Raw genomic sequence first — 20726 nt, 5'->3', positions numbered from 1 at the left:
TGCATAATTTTGCCTTGTAGCAGCTCTTGAACTACTGATCTGAATAAAGATTTGTATGCAAAAAACTTATGCATGAAATGTATTCATTGCAAATGTGGAAAGCTAAAAGCCAAATAGGGCACACTATGCAAATAACTCACACTATTTGATGTTTTTTGTGCATGAAGATCCATTAGTAGAGTTCCACATTTTAATTAGGGATGTGAATCGTTTTTCAACGATTAAAATTATCGTCCGATAATGTTAATATCGTCTTAAATCGTTATAGAACACGATACAATAGAAATTCTAACGATTTATCGTTAAAAATCGTTAAATCGTGTTAGTGCGCACTAACGGGAGTTAGTGCGCACTAACTCCCAGTTAGTGCGCACTAACTCGATTTAGTGCGCACTAACTGAAAATGATACAAATAAACACTTTCCAGGTCACTGAAGGTCAGTTAGGAATGAATATGTGTTCCTATTGGCTGGCTGCCCTCTTATCTATTGATGTTACCAAGGTTACCACTGAGGTGATGGTTGGGGGGATGGGAAATGGAACTGGAAACTAACGAACACCAACAGAAAATGAAACAAAGTGTTCACACTTCCCAGGTCAGTAAAGGTCACTTAGGAATGAATATGTATTCCTATTGGCTGGCTGTGCTCTTATCTATTGATGTTACCAAGGCTAACACTGAGGTAATGGTTGAGGGGATGTGAAATGGAAACAGTTGGAAGCTTGACAAAAAAGTAATGTAATGATCAGCACTCACGTGACTAGAACTTGTTTGTTTATTATTTTTGTTAGCAGGCACCTGAAATGCTAGTGCATGTTGAATTTGCCAATCACTGTGCATTTTAGAAAGGTGGTCCTGGCTGGAACTGTACACAGTTCAAATATATGTAATTGATTGTTGGTAAGTGTAGATTTTAAGTGATTTTCCTGCACACAGTGCCCTAACCCTGGCACCAGGGGTGTTGTGATCTTCCTGCACACAGTGCCCTAACCCTGATACCAGTCTGAGACAGCTCCCTCCCTGCATTACTAGTGAGAGGCTGGCTTCACAGACAGGGGGGAGCTGCCGGACCCTCACTCCTGACTTCCCCCATGTCCCAGCTAGTGAATGGTGTGTGGGTGAGGGGGGGGGAGGAGGATGGTGAAGTCTGAGACAGCTCCCTCCCTGCATTACTAGTGAGAGGCTGGCTTCACAGACAGGGGGGAGCTGCCTGACCCTCACTCCTGACTTCCCCCATGTCCCAGCTAGTGAATGGTGTGTGGGTGAGGGGGGGGGGAGGATGGTGAAGTCTGAGACAGCTCCCTCCCTGCATTACTAGTGAGAGGCTGGCTTCACAGACAGGGGGGAGCTGCCTGACCCTCACTCCTGACTTCCCCCATGTCCCAGCTAGTGAATGGTGTGTGGGTGAGGGGGGGGAGGATGGTGAAGTCTGAGACAGCTCCCTCCCTGCATTACTAGTGAGAGGCTGGCTTCACAGACAGGGGGGAGCTGCCTGACCCTCACTCCTGACTTCCCCCATGTCCCAGCTAGTGAATGGTGTGTGGGTGAGGGGGGGGGGGGAGGATGGTGAAGTCTGAGACAGCTCCCTCCCTGCATTACTAGTGAGAGGCTGGCTTCACAGACAGGGGGGAGCTGCCGGACCCTCACTCCTGACTTCCCCCATGTCCCAGCTAGTGAATGGTGTGTGGGTGAGGGGGGGGGGGAGGAGGATGGTGAAGTCTGAGACAGCTCCCTCCCTGCATTACTAGTGAGAGGCTGGCTTCACAGACAGGGGGGAGCTGCCTGACCCTCACTCCTGACTTCCCCCATGTCCCAGCTAGTGAATGGTGTGTGGGTGAGGGGGGGGGGGGGAGGATGGTGAACTCTGAGACAGCTCCCTCCCTGCATTACTAGTGAGAGGCTGGCTTCACAGACAGGGGGGAGCTGCCTGACCCTCACTCCTGACTTCCCCCATGTCCCAGCTAGTGAATGGTGTGTGGGTGAGGGGGGGGGGAGGATGGTGAAGTCTGAGACAGCTCCCTCCCTGCATTACTAGTGAGAGGCTGGCTTCACAGACAGGGGGGAGCTGCCTGACCCTCACTCCTGACTTCCCCCATGTCCCAGCTAGTGAATGGTGTGTGGGTGAGGGGGGGGGGGAGGAGGATGGTGAAGTCTGAGACAGCTCCCTCCCTGCATTACTAGTGAGAGGCTGGCTTCACAGACAGGGGGGAGCTGCCTGACCCTCACTCCTGACTTCCCCCATGTCCCAGCTAGTGAATGGTGTGTGGGTGAGGGGGGGGGGGGTGGAGGAGGATGGTGAAGTCTGAGACAGCTCCCTCCCTGCATTACTAGTGAGAGGCTGGCTTCACAGACAGGGGGGAGCTGCCTGACCCTCACTCCTCCGGGGTGATCTTCCTGCACACAGTGCCCTATCCCTGATACCAGGGGTGTTGTGATCTTCCTGCATGCAGTGCCCTATCCCTATTAATACCAGGAGTGTTGTGATCTTCCTGCACGCAGTGCCCTATCCCTAATACCAGGGGTGTTGTGATCTTCCTGCATGCAGTGCCCTATCCCTGTTACCGGGATGTGTGCAAGAAGATCCCAACACCCCCGGTATCAGGAATAGGGCACTGTGTGCAGGAAGATCACAATACCCCTGGTATCAGGGTTAGGGCACAAGTTCTAGTCACATTGACTGATCACATTACTTGTTTTGTCAAGCTACCAACTGTTTCCATTTCCCATCCCCCATATACTGTCAGTGGGAAGCTTGGTAACATGAATAAATAAGAGGGCAGCCAATAGGAATACATATTCATTCCTAAACTGACCTTAACTGACCTGAAAAGTGTCAAATTGTATCATTTTCAGTTAGTGCGCACTAACTCTCCGTTAGTGCGCACTAACTCCCGTTAGTGCGCACTAACTCGAGTTAGTGCGCACTAATCGGAAAAAACGATTTTTAACGATTTTTTAACTAAAAAATCGTGCCTAACACGATTTTCTTGCCCTGCCACACGATTTCTATCGTTAAGACGATATGGAAAACGATTCACATCCCTAATTTTAATGCATTATCTTCTCAAAATTCAAAGTATTCGTCTTATGTGAAATGAAAAACAATAACAAGTCTCATGCAGAACTAAATGATCCAACTTTCTGTGGGTGGGAGAGGAGGCTATATGTACATATGTCCGTGATACTCACATATGCATAGATTTAAAAAATACACTCCTGTCAGAATTCTCATGTGCCCTTGACATGTCTTGAAAATTTGGTGTGGATAGGACTCCAATGAAAAAAAATTATTTGGAGTATGCACTCACATAGAGCAATCTTACAAACAGGGTCATTTATCACGTTATATCGTTTTTGCATGCATTAAGGCGTTTTCCCATGCGAAAAACACCTTAATGCTTGTGAAAAGCATCATAATGCATGGTGCGATGAACATTTTTAAAAGGGGAGGAGTCAGGGGCAGGAATTTTGTAAATGCGAGCTGGCTTCGCAAAGTGCGAAGCCATAACGCATATCGCCCAGTTTTAATGCAGAAAATAACTAAACCTTTTTCAATAGCATTAAGCTGTGCAGCATGCCCATAATGCAATTTGTGATTTTTTTTGCAAATTCTGTTTTGGGTATTTTTAGGCAGGGGACGGACCTGAGATGTGGGAGAGAGAGAGAGCCTCGGGAGAGAGGGGGGAGGACCATAGTAAGCAGCTATTTATGCTACTAGAGGAGCCCTACCTATTAACTCGATGTGAGGTTTAAGTAGTAGTGTAGGGGGTTAGGAGCCACTTTTACATGCAGAGTGAGACGTACGAACAGAACAGTGCACTCTTGTGAAGATGTGTACAATGTTCTCTCAACCTAGCTTGATGTACTCTCTTCACAAGAGTGTACTGTTCTGTCCGTATGTCTCACAATGCATGTAAGTGGCCCCTAACCCCTACACTACTACCTAAACCTCACCTCGAGTTACTACGTAGGCCTCCTATAATAGCCTAAATAGCTGCTTACTGTGGTGCCACCCCCCCAGAGGCTCTGTCTCTCCCTCTCCCTCTCCTCCACCCCCCCCCCCCACCTCCAACCCGAAAATACCCAAAATGGAATTTGCAAAGAAATCACAAATTGTGTTATGGGCAGGTAAAGAGTCCATGGAAATCACAATAAGGCACACAAGGCAGTGAAGTTTACTAGATGATCCTCATTGTATGTGTGGAAAGCAGCACATTTGAGTCATGCCATATGAGACGAGAATGAAAGGCACAAGATTATGGGCCTGATTTACACCCATCTATATTATTTTACTTTAAAAAACTACAGTAAATTTTGGTAAATTATTTAAACTACAACAATATCATGTCTTAGGGCCAGGTTAGTATACTCAAGTTATTAGACAGAAAATTACAGTAATATATCTATTTGATTGCATATTAAATTAAGATTCAAAGTTTATTAAATCAAGGTTCAAAATGCTTCTTTTCTTAATTGCAGTGACATTTCTCCATGTTAACCTCAGAAAGCTGAATACCAGTGTTTTACTGTACAGTTAATGTGCCCAGGAGCAGCTTAGTTGATAAGATAATAATATGTTACCTTGTCATTATGAAATTGAATGAGGAGACCAAGTAATCTGAATAATAAGCATGTCAATATTCTATTATTCTATTTGTTACAGAGAGACAATTTAAGCTCTAGCAAAAAATAAATAAATAAATAAATAAAAACACAAACCGATAAATCAACTTTAACTAAGTGCCTGCTCCAGATCCCTGGCTATATATATCATCTGTGGTAGTTAAAGTCACTTAATTCTTGGTCTTCTGCCAGAGAACCCATCTACTGTGGAGCAATATAGCAATAGTCATAAGCATAACACAGTATGGGGAGAGATGGGCGAGAGCAAGAACGAGTGGGGATAGGGAAAGAGGTGAAGGAGAAGGGAGATGGGTATATAGATGAGGTCTGAAGTGAAAGAGGAAGGGGCTGAAGGGCAGAAAAAAAAAGGAGAGGTCTTGGGGCCAGGAAGTGAGGTCTAACCCCAAGAAACACAATGAAGGCTCTGCGGCCCCAACATAAAACAGTACGAGCTCTTGTTACTTTTAATGTGGGGGGTAGGGGTAGGGTTTATGGGTAGGGATATGGTTGGTAGTAGGAAATAATAAATTTAGGTATTGTGTAATGAACTGTGTTGTCCAGTGCAAGCCACAATTCCCATAAATGACACCTAATATTAAGAAGAGACGGTGTCCATAAGCTTCCCCAGTTAAAATGGTAGCCATCACCCCATCCATTCCTACTCTGAATTCCGCAACATTAAACAATAAATTGCCATGCCAGGAACTTGAAACAATAGACAATATTAATAGCTTTCTTTCTCCCTCCTCCCCTGCCCCCTCTACCTCCAAAAACAAAACCAGATTGCTCCAGCAAAATCAATCCAGGTAAAATATATTGTATATATATTTACTTGTGCTTTGGTAAGTATTTCACCACCTGGAGTTACAATGATGAGTAATTCTGGGGTATGACACCTGGAGCCCAAATTCATCCCTACATCTGGGTTCATCACATCACATGACTCCCATCATCCCATCTTCTCTATTAGACTCTCCTCTCTCTCCTCTCTCTCCTCCTATCCCCGTCTCTGCTTGATTTTGTCCCCTGCCCCATTTTCTCTCCCCTCAGCCTCCTTTTTTAACCCAACATTGTTCTCTCCCCTTGCTCCAACCTCCTTTCCCCATAATCTCTTCATTCACCCTCATTCTCTCCCTCCCCCACTATCTCCTCATCTCCATTATCCACCTTCCCACAAATCCCTCACTCCTTCACTCTGACTTCTTCACTAATCTCCTTCATTCTCATCCCCCACAATTCCTTCACACCTTCATTCCACTGCCTGCAATCTCCACTCTTTCACTCCCTCCTCTCATAATCCCTTTGCACCCCACAATCCCTCACTTTTTCACTCCATCCCAATCGTAATTCCCCTCATTCATCTCTACCCCCATAACTCATTCCCTATCCCCAGAATCCTCTCATTAACTTCCTTCACTCCCACCTCCTTCATTCTCACCCTCCACGATCCCCTCATCTTCACACACCCTCCCTCTCACTTTCATTCTTCCCACCCCTCTCAGGAGAGAAGCCTTATTGGTGGCAGGTAGGATGGGGCATTATTTCCTTTCCATATGCTTCCTTCTCTGATCCCCTCACTCAACCTCTGTGCTCCTAAAGAGTCAGAAGATCACAGTCCGAATGGTATTAGGCCTCTTCCTCCTTTGTGGTTATTAGTGCCTGATGACCTGATTTAGGCATCAGCAACCAAGGAGAAGAGGGCCTAAGATGCTTCCAGACTGCTATTCTCCGACTTTTCAGAAACATGGAGGCTGAATTAGGGGATCCCTGCAGGAGTAGCAGCAGTAGCAGTGGCAGTCGCCCACGGGGATGGGTATAGTGCCAACGAGGCTTCTCTTCTTTTGCTGCCAGCAGATATTTTGGGGGGCCATGGCCCCTGCAGTCCCCCTTCCTGTTCTGACACCACATTTATAGAGTATTTAAAACAATAAATATTCCCTTACGACATATAAATTAACAAAGCGCCTAGGTTATTTTTTGAGCATTCGGATTATACTAACAAATGGATAGCATTTTAAAGAAATGTTCCTTAGATTTAAAGTTGATAGTATAAAAGATTAAAAAGATATCACTAGATATTCAAACTCAGACCACTCAAGTAATTACCAATATTAAAGAATCCTTGTCCATTGAAGCATTCAGTTCATCCTTACATGATGATAAGTTTACTCGAGCATTTCTAGTCTTCTATTAAACAGATGAAAATACCTACGTTTTACTGAGAGGCGAATGATAATATTTGCCAATAGGATGTATATTTGGGCCAATGTAGAGCTTTGAAGAAACATGTCAGAAGAACATAAGAACATAAGAAATTGCCATACTGGGTCAGACCAAGGGTCCATCAATTCACATAGTGAATCAATTCACATAGTGAATTCACTAATACATTTAAAGGACGTTAGACACATTCCTACTCCCATAGCAACCTAAAACTTAATTAGGAACTGATCAAAATTGAGATGAAGGCAGCAGTCCAGCAGCAAGAGGGGGGTTTCCCACTCTTTTGCATAGAGTGTCACATGTATGATTTTTTACCCACCGGTGAGAAGTTGTACATGTGCATGCGATGCAAAGAGCTCCTGGCTCTCAGAGAACGAGTCCGATCTCTGGAGGCTAGAGTAGCAGACCTAGAGGAGCTGAGGCAGACAGAGAGGTATATAGATAAGACCTTCAGGGACATAGTAGCCAATAGGGATGTGAATCGTTTTAGGACGATTAAAATTATCGTCCGATAATTTTAATATCGTCTTAAACCGTTATGGAACACAATACAATACAGATTCTAACGATTTATCGTTATAAATCGTTAGAATCGTGAGCCGGCACACTAAAACCCCCTAAAAACCACCCCCGACCCTTTAAATTAAATCCCCCACCCTCCCGAACCCCCCCCCCAAATAACTTAAATAACCTGCGGGTCCAGCGGCGGTCCGGAACGGCAGCGGTCCGGAACGGGCTCCTGCTCTGAATCTTGTCGTCTTCAGCCGGCGCCATTTTCCAAAATGGCGCTGAAAAATGGCGGCGGCCATAGACGAAAAAGATTGGACGGCAAGAGGTCCTTCCGGACCCCCGCTGGACTTTTGGCAAGTCTCGTGGGGGTCAGGAGGCCCCCCACAAGCTGGCCAAAAGTTCCTGGAGGTCCAGCGGGGGTCAGGGAGCGATTTCCCGCCGCGAATCGTTTTCGTACGGAAAATGGCGCCGGCAGGAGATCGACTGCAGGAGGTCGTTCAGCGAGGGTTCCGGCGCCTCGCTGAACGACCTCCTGCAGTCGATCTCCTGCCGGCGCCATTTTCCGTACGAAAACGATTCGCGGCGGGAAATCGCTCCCTGACCCCCGCTGGACCTCCAGGAACTTTTGGCCAGCTTGTGGGGGGCCTCCTGACCCCCACGAGACTTGCCAAAAGTCCAGCGGGGGTCCGGAAGGACCTCCTGCCGTCCAATCTTTTTCGTCTATGGCCGCCGCCATTTTTCGGCGCCATTTTGGAAAATGGCGCCGGCTGAAGACGACAAGATTCAGAGCAGGAGCCCGTTCCGGACCGCTGCCGTTCCGGACCGCCGCTGGACCCGCAGGTTATTTAAGTTATTTGGGGGGGGGGTTCGGGAGGGTGGGGGATTTAATTTAAAGGGTCGGGGGTGGGTTTTAGGGGGTTTTAATGTGCCGGTTTTTTCGATTTTTCGATTTTTCACGATTTTTAACGATTTTTCACGATATTTTACCCCCCCAAACGGCAACAATACGATTCCCTCCCCCTCCCAGCCGAAATCGATCGTTAAGACGATCGAGGACACGATTCACATCCCTAGTAGCCAAGTCCCAACTTCAGACTGGCAGCCCTGGTGATGCCTTGGAGAAAGAAGGTCTCATGATGGGAGAGCACCAACCAGGTGCAGCAGGAAAGGATCCTGTAGCAAGGACCGGCTCTCCAGGTGATGCATTGTCCTTTCACAATGAGGAAATCTCCCCAAGGCCTACTGCCCAGGATGGAAGGGTTAGGTCGGCCATCATAGCTGGTGATTCGATTATTAGGAATGTAGATAGCTGGGTAGCCAGTGGGTGTGAGGATTGCCTGGTAACATGCCTACCTAGTGCGAAGGTGGCGGACCTCACGCGTCACCTAGATAGGATTTTAGACAGTGCTGGGGAGGAGCCGGCTGTCATGGTAAATGTGGGCACCAATGACATAGGAAAATGTGGGAGGGAGGTTCTGGAAGCCAAATTTAGGCTCTTAGGTAGAAAGCTTACATCCAGAACCTCCAGGGTAGAATTCTCTGAAATGCTCCCTGTTCCACGCGCAGGTCACCAGAGGCAGGCAGAGCTCCGGAGACTCAATGCGTGGATGAGACGATGGTACACGAAAGAGAGATTCAGTTTTGTTAGGAACTGGGGAACCTTTTGGGGAAGGGGGAGTCTCTTCCGAAGGGATGGGCTCCACCTTAACCAGGGTGGAACCAGACTGCTGCACTAACCTTTAAAAAGGAGATAGAGCACCTTTTAAACTAGAAGAAAGGGGAAAGCCGACAGTCTCTCAGCAGCGCATGGTTCAGAGAGAGGTATCTTCAAAGGAATCTAATGATGCATTAGAATTAGGGCATCCCGACAGTGAGGTTCCAATAATTAGAAAAATAGTCCAAGTGCCTGTAACTAAAAACTCACCTGAGCTAAAAAATTCTAACTTATCCCTATCAATTAAAAAGCAGAATGAAAATAGAAACAAAAAACAAATGTTTGTATGCTATGCCAGAAGTTTAAGAAGTAAGGTGGGAGAATTAGAATGTATAGCAGTGAATGATGACATAGACTTAATTGGCATCTCAGAGACATGGTGGAAAGAGGATAACCAATAGGACAGTGCTATACCGGGGTACAAATTATATCGCAATGACAGAGAGGAGCACCTGGGAGGAGGTGTGGCGCTTTATGTCCGGGATTGCAAAGAGTCCAACAGGATAAACATCCTGCATGAGACTAAATACAAAATTGAATCTTTATGGGTAGAAATCCTAGGAATGTGCAGACAAAAAGTTTATGTTCATAAGTCCATAAGTCAAAAGGGGGGGTCAATTTCGGTCAATATGGACATATGTAGAATTCCATAAGTTGAGTCTATGTCCATACGTGCACCGATTCCCTAAATAAAAATTTAAACCCCTCACCTCAGCTTGGGAGGGTCAGGAGGCCCCCCCAAGCTGGGCAAAAGTTCCGGTTGGGTCCAACGAGGGTCACGGAGCGAACGTGCGGGGAATCACGTGACGTCCGCGTCACTCCGACGTGACGCCGACGTCACGTGCTCCTCGCAAAGGAATACAGAAATGGCGACCTGGCTCCCCGCTGGACCACCAGAGAGTTTTGGTAAGTCTTGGGGGGGGGATTAAGGAGGGTGAGGGGTTTACATTTTTATTTAGGATCAACAATCGCGATTTCCAACGTATTCAACATAGCTATGTTGAATACGTTGGAAATCCAATCGTTTTCGCCTCATCACTTTTTTAAGTTAAAAAAAAAAAAAAGTTGCGTTTTACATATGCGGTCAAAACGAATGCACACCCCTAAGAAATCCCTTGTGTGTCGGGGAAGACTATAGTGATAGGGGTATACTACCATCCACCTGGTCAAGATGGTGAGACTGACAGTGAAATGCTAAGAGAAATTAGGGAAGCTAACCAAATTGGTAGTGCAGTAATAATGGGAGACTTCAATTACCCCAATATTGACTGGGTAAATGTATCATCGGAACACGCTAGAGAGATAATGTTCCTGGATGGAATAAATTATAGCTTAATGGAGCAATTGGTTCAGGAACCAATGAGAAAGGGAGCAATTTTAGATCTAATTCTCAGATGAGCACAGTACTTGGTGAGAGAGGTAACGGTGGTGGGGCCGCTTGGCAATAGTGATCATAATATGATCAAATTTGATTTAATGATTGGAAGAGGAACAGTGTGCAAATCCAAGGCTCTCGTGCTAAACTTTAAAAAGGGAAACTATGATAAAATGAGAAAAATTGTTAGAAAAAAACTGAAAGGAGAAGCTACAAAAGTAAAAAATGTCCAAGAGGCATGGTCATTGTTAAAAAATACCATTCTAGAAGCACAGTCCAGATGTATTCCACACATTAAGAAAGGTGGAAAGAAGGCAAAACGATTACTGGCATGGTTAAAAGGGGAGGTGACAGAAGCTATTTTAGCCAAAAGATCTTCATTCAAAAATTGGAAGAAGGATCCAACAGAAGAAAATAGGATAAAGCATAAACGTTGACAAGTTAAATATAAGACATTGATAAGACAGGCTAAGAGAGAATTTGAAAAGAAGTTGGCTGTAGAGGCAAAAACTCACAGTAAAAACTTTTAAAAATATATCCGAAGCAGAAAGCCTGTGAGGGAGTAAGTTGGACCGTTAGATGATTGAGCGGTTAAAGTGGCACTTAGAGAAGATAAGGCCATCGCGGAAAGATTAAATGATTTCTTTGCTTCTGTGTTTACTGAAGAGGATGTTGGGGAGGTACCCGTAATGGAGAAGGTTTTCATGGGTAATGATTCTGATGGACTGAATCACATCACGGTGAACCTAGAAGATGTGGTAGGCCTGATTGACAAACTGAAGAGTAGTAAATCACCTGGACCAGATGGTATACACCCCAGAGTTCTGAAGGAACTAACAAATGAAATTTCAGACCTATTAGTAAACATTTGTAACTTATCATTAAATCATCCATTGTACCTGAAGACTGGAGGATAGCATATGTAACCCCAATATTTAAAAAGGGCTCTAGGGGCAATCCGGGAAACTACAGACCAGTTAGCATGACTTCAGTGCCAGGAAAAACAGTGGAAAGTGTTCTAAACATCAAAACCACAGAACATATAGAAAGACATGGTTTAATGGAACAAAGTCAGCATGGCTTTACCCAGGGCAAGTCTTGCCTCACAAATCTGCTTCACTTTTTTGAAGGAGTTAATAAACATGTGGATAAAGGTGAACCGGTAGATGTAGTATACTTGGATTTTCAGAAGGCGTTTGACAAAGTTCCTCATGAGAGGCTTCTAGGAAAAGTAAAAAGTCATGGGATAGGTGGCGATGTCCTTTCGTGGATTGCAAACTGGCTAAAAGACAGGAAATAGAGAGTAGGATTAAATGGACAATTTTCTCAGTGGAAGGGAGTGGACAGTGGAGTGCCTCAGGGATCTGTGTTGGGACCCTTACTTTTCATTATATTTATAAATGATCTGGAAAGAAATACAACGATTGAGATAATCAAATTTGCAGATGATACAAAATTGTTCAGAGTAGTTAAATCACAAGCAGATTGTGATAAATTGCAGGAAGATCTTGTGAGACTGGAAAATTGGGCATCCAACTGGCAGATGAAATTTAATGTGGATAAGTGCAAGGTGATGCATATAGGGAAAAATAACCCGTGCTATAATTACACAATGTTGGGTTCCATATTAGGTGCTACAACCCAAGAAAGAGATCTAGGTGTCATAGTGGATAACACATTGAAATTGTCGGTTCAGTGTGCTGCGGCAGTCAAAAAAGCAAACAGAATGTTGGGAATTATTAGAAAGGGAATGGTGAATAAAATGGAAAATGTCATAATGCCTCTGTATCGCTCCATGGTGAGACTGCAACTTGAATACTGTGTACAATTCTGGTCGCCGTATCTCAAAAAAGATATAATTGCGATGGAGAAGGTACAGAGAAGGGCTACCACAATGATAAGGGGAATGCAGCAGCTCCCCTATGAGGAAAGACTAAAGAGGTTAGGACTTTTCAGCTTGGGGAAGAGACGGCTGAGGGGGGATATGACAGAGATGTTTAAAATCATGAGAGGTGTAGAACGGGTAGATGTGAATTCGTTATTTACTCTTTCGGATATTAGAAAGACTAGGGGGCACTCCATGAAGTTAGCATGTGGCACATTTAAAACTAATCAGAGAAAGTTCTTTTTCACTCAAAGCACAATTAAACTCTGGAATTTGTTGCCAGAGGATGTGGTTAGTGCAGTTAGTATAGCTGTGTTTAAAAAAGGATAGGATAAGTTCTTGGAGGAGAAGTCCATTACCTGATATTAAGTTCACTTAGAGAATAGCCACTGCCATTAGCAATGGTAACATGGAATAGACTTAGTTTTTGGGTACTTGCCAGGTTCTTATGGCCTGGATTGGCCACTGTTGGAAACAGGATGCTGGGCTTGATGGACCCTTGGTCTGACCCAGTATGGCATTTTCTTATGTTCCCATCAAGCCCAGTATCCTATTTCCAACACTGGCCAAACCAGGCTCCAAGAACCTGGCAAGTAGCAAACACTACAAAGATCCTATGCTACTGATGCCAGTAATAGCAGAGGCAGGCCATTCCCTAAGTCAACTTGATTAATAGCAGTTAATGACCTTCTCCTCCAAGAACCTATCCAAACCTTTTTTAAACCCAGCTACACTAAGTGCACTAATCACATCCTCTGGCAACAAATTCCAGAGCTTAATTTTTCACTGAGTGAAAAATAATTTTCTCTGATTATTTATTTATTTATTTTTATTTAGAGTTTTTTATATACCGAAGTATAGCGGGAAAGCCTTCACTCCGGTTTACAAGATAACAACTTAATACATTTTGGTAACACTGGAACAGATTAATGCAAGTTAACACTTTGGTAACATTTTGGTAGCACTGGAACGAATTGATATATAGTAACAAACTAACATTTTGGTAGCACTGGGACGAAATGATATACAGTGAAACAGGATAACAACTTGAAACAGGTTTTTAAAACAGGATCGGAATAGTAAATCGTGAACTGAGAAGTGGCCGGGATAAAAGGGGGAGCAGCGAGATACAGCCGATTACAAGCTTAACAGTTTAGGAGAGGGGGGGGGGGGGGCGGCAGTGACACACTGCAAAAGCTAGCTTTACAACAAAAAGGCGTGGAATAGCTGGCATGACTCAAGGAGTTATGCGAGGAGGTGCGAGGTTGAACGGGGGAAGAGAGGAGCGTGGAAGAAGGGTGGAATAGGCACAGGGAGGGGGGGACTGGAAGGACAGGGGGGGATGAGAAGAAGGGAGGATACTCGGGGGGGGGGGTTGGTAAGATGTGCTAGGAGGTGTAGAGAAGTGACGGCTTAGCCGACTCCGTCGATTAGTCTTAAATGTGCTATATGCTAACTTCATGTAATTCCCCCTAGTCCTTCTATTATCCGAAAGTGTATATAATAGGGGAGCTGTTCCATCCCCTTTATCATTTTGGTTACCCTTCTCTGTACCTTCTCCAGTGCAACTATATCTTTTTTGAGATGTGGTGACCAGAACTGTATACAGTAATCAAGGTGCAGTCTCACCATGGAGCAATACAGAGGCATTATGACATTTTCCGTTTTATTCACCATTCCTTTCCTAATAATTCCTAGCATTCTGTTTGCTTTTTTGACTGCTGCAGCACACTGAGCTGGGTAAATCCACGTTGACTGTATTCCATTAAACCATGTCTTTCTATATGCTCTCTGATTTTGAATAGTTTCCACTATTTTTCCAGGCTCTGAAGTCAGGCTCACTGGTCTATAGTTTTCCGGATTGCCCCTGGGGCCCTTTTTAAATATTGGGGTTTCATTGGTGACCCTCCAGTTTTCAGGTACAATGGATGATTTTAATGATAGGTTACAAATTTTAGCTAATAGATCTGAAATTTCATTTTTAAAGATGGCGCCAGCCATCCAGTGCTCCCTCCATGTGACAAGGGCCGGCCAATGGCACGGATACCCTGTCACATGGTAAGGGCAAAGGCCATTGGAGCTATTTTTATTAGTGGCAGCCGTCGGCCCAAGAGCGAGAGATCGCTCTCAGGACCCCCACTGGACCACCAGGTACCTGTAAAATGTTTTTGGGGGGGGTCGGGAGGGTGGGGGAAGCTAAGGGATTAGCTTTAATGGGTCGGGGAGGGTTTTTTGTTTATCGGCTCGGGCGCAGCCAATAAACAAAACCGCGATTGTGCCGGATGAAAAAAAAAACATGATGTGAATCGGAACAGGAATCCAAACCGATTCTGGTTCCGTTTCACATCTCTAATATTTTAAAAAGTTTTATTATGAGTTTTTGCCTCTACATCCAACTTCATTTCAAATTCTCTCCTCGCTTGACTTAATGTTTTACACTTAACTTGAAAATGCTTATGCTTTTTCCTATTTTCATCAAATGGATCCTTCTTCCAATTTTTGAAGGATGTTTTTTTGGCTAAAATAGCCTCTAACCATGCTGATAATCATTTTGCCTTCCTTCCACCTTTCTTAATGCATGGAATACGTTTGAATTGCACGTCTAAGATTGTATTTTTAAATAATGTCCATGCCTGTTGAACATGTTTAACCTTTGCAGCTGCACCTTTCAGTTTTTTTTCTAAATACTTTCCTTATTTTATCAAAGTTTCCCTTTTGAAAATTTAGTGTTAGAGCTGTAGATTTTCTTATTGTCCCCCTTCCAGTTGTTATGTCAAATTTGATTTTATGATCACTATTGCCAAGTGGCCCCACCACCGTTACATCTATCACCAAATCCTGCATTCCACTAAGACTTAGATGTAAAATAGCTACCTCTCTCATTGTTTCCTGAACCAATTGGTCCATGAAGCAGTCATTTATTCCAACCAGGAACTTTATGTCTCCAGCATGTCCTGATGTTACATTTACCCAATCAATATTGGGGTAACTGAAATCTCACATTATTATTGCACTGCCAAATTGGTTAGCCTCCCTGATTTCTCTTAGCATTTCATAATCTGTCTGACCATTTTGTCCAGGGGAATGGTAGTATACTCCCATCACTATACTCTTACCCAACACACATGGGATTTCTTCCATATAGATTCCACTGAGCATTTAGTCTCTTGTATGATCTTTATCCTGTTGGTCTCTATACCCTCCCAGATATAAAGTCAAGTGCCACATCACCACCGAGTTGATTCTTCCTATCATTGCGATATAATTTGTACCCTGATATAGCACTGTCCCATTGGTTATCCTCCTTCCACCAGGTCTCTGAGATGCCAATTATGTCAATCTCATCATTTACTGCTATACACTCTAACTCTCCCATCTTACTTCTTAGACTTCTGACATTTTTGATGACTCACCTGACAATCATTCTAGTGGTTCTGAGGAAGAGGGAAGATGGCATCATTTGCAGTCTTGAGAGTGACACTAGGGATACAGATCATGGAGACAATTGTGAGATCAATGGCCTGTTATTTTTATTTCATTTATTTATTTTAGATTTTTATATTTTGCTTTTTGGCACTGCTGGTAATGGAGGGAAACTGGCACAGACCAGCAATTCAGTCACAAACCCAACAACTTCAGTGATCAGCTTTTTGGGTATATCACTTATTACTCCCAATAAGCACTATTGAATCATTAATTATCTTTTGTACCCACCATTCTCCATGATTTCCATATATGGGTTCATCAAAGAATTTCAAGTAAGATTATATTTTTCACTATCAGATGTCCTTTGATATGTCTATTGCAAAACCTAGATTATATTGAGGTATCTGGGTTTAAAATAGGTTAAGACAAGTTCTTGGAGAAGTCCATAAAAAATGTTATTAATCCATTAGATTTAGGGAATTGCTACTATTCATCACTGTGCGATAGCAGCAGGGATATATTTACTGTTTGGGATCTTGCCAGGTACTTGTGTGACTTGGATTGGTCACTTCTGGAAACAGGACTCTGGACTTGATGGACCCTCAGACTAATCCAGTATGGTAATTCTTATGGTTTTATGTTATGTTATCATAATTACTTCATTTTTAATGCAATGATTTATTTTCAAAATTCATAATATAGCTATGGATTTTTTAGCACCCAATATACCTAGGGGTAGATTTTAAAAAGCATTTACTCAAGCAAAACTGGTTTTTGCTCGAGTAAATACACTTTACTCAAGTAAGTGGGCTTTTCAAAATTGCTACAATATATGCCATTGAATTGTCCATAGGATTTACTCAAGAAAGTGCACTTTACTCGAGTAAATAGCTTTTGAAAATTGCTACGATAGTATGTCACATTTACATGCGTAACTCCTTTGAAAATGACCCCCCTAATTTGTATGTGGCACAGTACGAAGAGCAGCACATACATTGTGCCTCATACAAACAAATATATATGTTTGGCATTCACATATTCATTATGGTCTAAATATATAGATGATATCTTTTTTTTCTGAGAGGCCAGTATTTTTGAATTATATCAGTTTCTTTAATGGTTGAACACCTTGGATCTCTATTTGGAATTTACAATGCAGTTTCACAACAGTGCAATGTTTGGATATATTGATTGACATCATTTCGGATGATTTGGACACATCTTTCTTTCATAATTCTAAGGAAAGAAACAATGTATTAAACTTTCAAAGTTATCATCCCAGATCACTGAAGTTGGATCTTCCAGTGGGACAATTGTTTAAAATATATTGGTTGTGTTCTACCTCACACAAGTATCATTCTCAAGCTTGCATTCTTACGCAAAGATTTTTGGAGCATGGATATCCTAAGTTGATAGTTCGTACAGCCTATTTGAGAGCTTTACATTCTGGACAGTTTGTTACAGTATAAGCCCAGCATTAGCTGCAGTATTCACAGATGTTGACACATATTGGGGATGCATTCTGTTTTTCAAGATCCTCCATTGATAGTTTTACCTCATGGTCATAACATCAGAGACAACACAGTCAAAAGAAGACAAATAATTTTGCATAAAAAATGTTGTCAGAACAAATATTACAAGACAACTGTGCAAGATATCACAGACATAACAGCATGATAATGTTTGGTAAACAGAAGATGGAAACAAAAAGAAGAGCATGTTACAAATAACGGAGACACCAGAATAAAGATAAACAGGTTAAAGGAAAAAACAAAACAAAACAAAATTAAAAACATGAGTGCTAGGGATGTGCTGTCATTTAAAAATGGCATATAACATGTTGACATTTGTTATTTTATTGCATCTGAAATACTGCAAAAAAATGTAGAAATGTTATTGCTGTTTGGGTCATATAGCCATGATGGTTAAAGGGGCAATAAGTCCCAAATAAAAAAACACCACTCAATGCCAAGACTCTTCCTCTCCATAAGATATTGTAAAGTAAATTGCCCTCTGTCCCTTCCCCTCCCCAAAAATGTTCACCGTTAATCCCTACTCCTTCTGGAACCCATTCCCCATCCAAAATAAAACAAAATTGGGTTCCTCCCAGGGTACTTCATTCTCCCACCTCTAGATCCCCCTTCCTCTAACTCAAAGGTCTTGGGCTCCTCCTCCTTCTGGTCAAGAACAATCCCCAGTCACTTCTGATAGTACTGCGGTCATACAAAATGAGCCGGCTGATCCGAGGATTAAAGGGCCAACCCCATTACATCCAAATTGTAATGTAGTTCTTGGAAGACAAAAAATCCTAAAGCAGCATTATTTTGTTTATAAAAAAACATGTTTTTTATGTTTCAATCTAGTGTTCTCATAATTTATGGTTCATAGGTTCACCTTTCTATTTTTTTGAGGAATAATAATGTTGATGCACCATTCAGCAAGAAATATATGGTAAGCTAAGAAAGTGTGTAATTAAGCAGATTAAGTTGTATTAGTTCAACAATTGGTTGAGTGATTCATTCAAATGCTGACAATATTACAATAGACAATAAAAGACAGGGATAGTCTCTGTTTCTTTTCATTTTACTTTTCTAAACAGATTACACAAAAAGTGGCAGCCAGCTTCCCTCAGTTAGCATAAGCTGCTGGTATGCTTAAGGTCTGCAGAAATATTGCAGCCGAGGAGAATCTCTGGCTCCAGTGCGAGTAACGTCCTCGGTTTATGCACCAGCTGACACATTTTAGCTGAACTAGGACAAGCCTCACCAAAATGACAACCTACGAAGGCTCTTGTCTGATATCTCAAAGCAAAATAAGACATGTGCTGTGCAGGGAAGTGCAAGATTCTTATGGTGAAGGAAAGCAGATCACAACTGTTTGACTAGGTTTCATTTTTATTTCTGTATACTAAGCAGATGGGATCCACAGCTTGCAACAGAAGAACTTCAAAATATCAGGAGTGTTCAGTCTTTATGTCTGGTTTTATCAACAATTGATTTACCAGGAAACTATCTACTTCCTCAAAGAGGAAACTACTAGTTTTTTTTTCCCATGTACAGAACTGAAACTCAACAAACTTCTTAAAAATGAATATCGGTAATCCGCCTCTCTTTCTAACATGCCATCTCAAGAAATTAAAAGGAGAGTTTTATCATTCAAAATCTAGAGTGTCTTTGTATGTAAATTTCTCATGCTACAGTAAGCAGGTCAAAGAGCTGAATAACTAACCTGGTGCTAATACTATTCTTCAGTAGACCCCAAGGGATACTTTTACTGGGGCCAAAAGGCCCTTTGAGGGTTGTCCCCAGGAATTATGTGGAATGCACATTAGCATTACAATATTCCTGGGGGAATGTTAACTACATCTTTTGAGGTGTAGTTAGTGTAAATCAATCAATGTGTAACACAAATCATGTTATTTAATTTGAATAGCAATGAGCTGTTTTGTATATATTTGTATGCAAAATGGCTCATTAAAGTATGTGCTCCATGCTTGTTGTGTTAGAAATAACAAATGCAATTTCACATTTGCACACATTATCTGTGTGCTAACACCTTATAACATGTAGTAAATGCGATTTACAATGAAAAATTACATTAGTGTGCCTTAGTAAATTTACACACAGTTGTTTTAGCATGTAAAAATGTCATGTGTTAAGGTTCAAAAAGCCACAAATCTATTCCCATACAAATTAACCATATATTTGCAAGGAAATTGTACCCAACTCCAAGACTTATGATCTAACCCCCAAGAATTGTTTTCTAGTAACCTGCAATCTCTTTAGATAAATCAGAAAATATCTATCACCTGCCCATAGAATAAAAAGATCTATCCCTAAACAATAATTTGAATACTAATGTCTATTCAATTTCAGTGCAAAGCAGACTATTATCTTTCTCCTTTAGATCTTCTCCTTGTTTGATGTTTTTAAAAGAGCCAAGATGTCCAAACTATCTGAAGGAGTTAAGGCTTCCATTGCACACTTTTGTGAGTTAAGTAGCTTGAGTTATAAAAAAAATCTTCTAAGCAAGAGGATATTTGTAATGCTTGCAGACAGCCATTTGGCAGAGCCCCCAGCATTATGTGTGTATCCAGGTGAGCATTAACATTAGTTTTTCTGTGCCAGTTTTCTGAGAGGGAAAAATGCTTAAGAAACTACTTGGCATAGTTAGTGCTAGAGGGCAAAGGGTGGGGCTTTGTCCCACTCCTTTGTATATGTGATGTAATGGCTGCCAAAAGTTGCTTGAGGGATCCAGCCAACACACTTCTCCTGCTATGCCACAAGCCATAGTCTAAGGCCTTGAATTGGTTCCTCACTTCAAGCTGCATTATACACCATGCTTGTTGCTGAAGCTGGAATGAAAGCACTCTGCTATTATTGTTATCAGGGAGACTAAACTGTGAGCCAACTCTCACAGTTGTCATTGTTTACTGACTTGCAGGAGAAGAGAGTACCAGAGAGTCAGAAGCACCAGGCTGTAGTCACACTAGTCTACCATATCATGTGGCCGAGTCAGGGCAGGAATCTGTGGAGCAGTCAACAGTGCAGAAAGGAGATGTACTTCTAGAGGCAGCAGCTCATCTAAAGCCACCACAGTCCAGGATGGAGAAGGAGATATGGGTTGAGGAGGAAGAACAGCCTGCTGTTAAAGAGTCCAGGTCTTATCCTTTAGTTTCTGGTTCATACCTTCTATGCCTTCCACTATCCACTAACTTCCTCCTTTCTTCTTGCATATTGTTCCATATGTTCTCTATGTGTTTGATCTGACACTGCATGCTTAACATTTGGTAAGTCTCCTTTGGTATTTGCCTTTGAGACTCCTGTAAATCTGCCTTTAATATGGTGATCTCTCTAGCTAACTGTATATTCTCACTTTGCACTTGAGAAATCCACAGCAATAATTCTGTAGTTCTTCAGTAAACTGGCTTGCTCTTTCTTCCAGCTCTACTTTAGGTTATTGCATTTGT

The sequence above is a fragment of the Rhinatrema bivittatum genome, chromosome 3 (genome assembly GCF_901001135.1).
Source record: "Rhinatrema bivittatum chromosome 3, aRhiBiv1.1, whole genome shotgun sequence".
NCBI classification, from domain to species: Eukaryota; Metazoa; Chordata; class Amphibia; order Gymnophiona; family Rhinatrematidae; genus Rhinatrema; species Rhinatrema bivittatum.
This window is presented reverse-complemented; position numbering follows the sequence as displayed.